We start from the raw sequence: 1,446 nt of genomic DNA, 5'->3' as shown, positions 1-1,446 counted from the left end.
CACACACACACACACACACACACACACGCACACACACACCACAGCAGGGACCCAGGGAGACAGGAACACATTGGGAGGGACAGGATATGGATAATTGCATGCCCAGAATGTTCCTTCTTTACTCTGAGTGCAATGACGGATGATAACAAAAGCAAAGGAGGCCTGCCTTCTTCAAGGGGATTTTATAATTTATAAATTATCCTTTGTTAAAGGATGATAACAAAGACAAGTACAGTGATCCAAGAGAATTCAGAGCCAACCTAGACAGCATTACAAGAAAATTAAAATCTAAAAGATAGCTCTTAACTAATTTTTATGTATGGTGTTTGCTTTTAAAATCTTAGCAATGGTCTTTAAAGAAAGTACATTAATGTGACCTTTTTATAGTCAGTAAAACTGAGAAGTACAAGTTAGAACAAGCTCCCCGGACCACACTGTAGGTCAGCAGCAGAGCTGATGCCCCCATCCAGACCTGGCTGAGTCTAGGGCTTGGGAACTTTCCTGAGACAGCCTCCTTTTCATTCAGTAAGGGCAGGCATCTGTCCTTATGCAGGGCAACATCCTGCCTTTTGTTGTAGTTTGTTTTGGTTTGGCGTGCATAACCCAGTGTAGTCTTGAACTTGTTATGTGGCTGAGGATGGTTTTGAACTCCTGATTCTCTTACATCTACCTCCCCAAGTGCTAGAATTAAAGATGTCACCAGCATGCCTCGCTCCTGCAAATTCTATTTCTAACCCATGTGGCACCCAGGAAGGTTCCAGCTGTCCAAGCCCTTCCTGTTTGGTTCCTGCCAGCCAGACTGAGTCAGACTTTGATTTAAAAAAAATAGTCTTCCTTTTGTCTAATATAGTCAGCCACAATTGCGTCTTCTGGGTTTAGTGAGAAAGGTAATCTCTGGGTCTTGTGGCTGTACTTAAATATCTGTGTGGATTCCTAAGACTACATACACCAGTCTTCCCTTTTCACAAGCTCTGTTTGCCCATGTTACGTGTGAGGAATATCTGTGATATTTCTGTGTAGAGAAATATCAATAGCATCGATTTACTGGGCATTCTTTTTATTTAGCAGGCAGCAGAATAAGTTCTATATGTGTGACACAATCCTCAGTGAGAAAAATTCAGTATTATCTCCACTCCATGGCTAATGAAAGTGAGACTCGAGAGACCAAATAACTTACTCCAAGTCCTGCAGCAGTTGCCTCGCAGGTCAGACCTGGGTTTCCTGCCAAAGAACCTGGGAGTGTGTTGGCACTTTGTTTTTGCAGTGCTAAGGGTGGAACCCAAGAATTTGTGGATGGGAGGCAAGACAGCTGTCCCCCTGAACAGTTCATAGCTCTCTCCCTCAAAGCAGATAATCACCATGATCATCTTATCTTTAGCCTCCAAGGGGGGAAAAAATTACCTTTTGGGGCAGGTGCCTGGGTAACCAAGATAATAAAAACCCATC

Source organism: Microtus ochrogaster, unplaced genomic scaffold (assembly GCF_000317375.1).
Source record: "Microtus ochrogaster isolate Prairie Vole_2 unplaced genomic scaffold, MicOch1.0 UNK21, whole genome shotgun sequence".
Lineage (NCBI taxonomy): Eukaryota > Metazoa > Chordata > Mammalia > Rodentia > Cricetidae > Microtus > Microtus ochrogaster.
The sequence above is the reverse complement of the archived record's forward strand: the minus strand, read 5'-3'. Positions refer to the sequence as shown.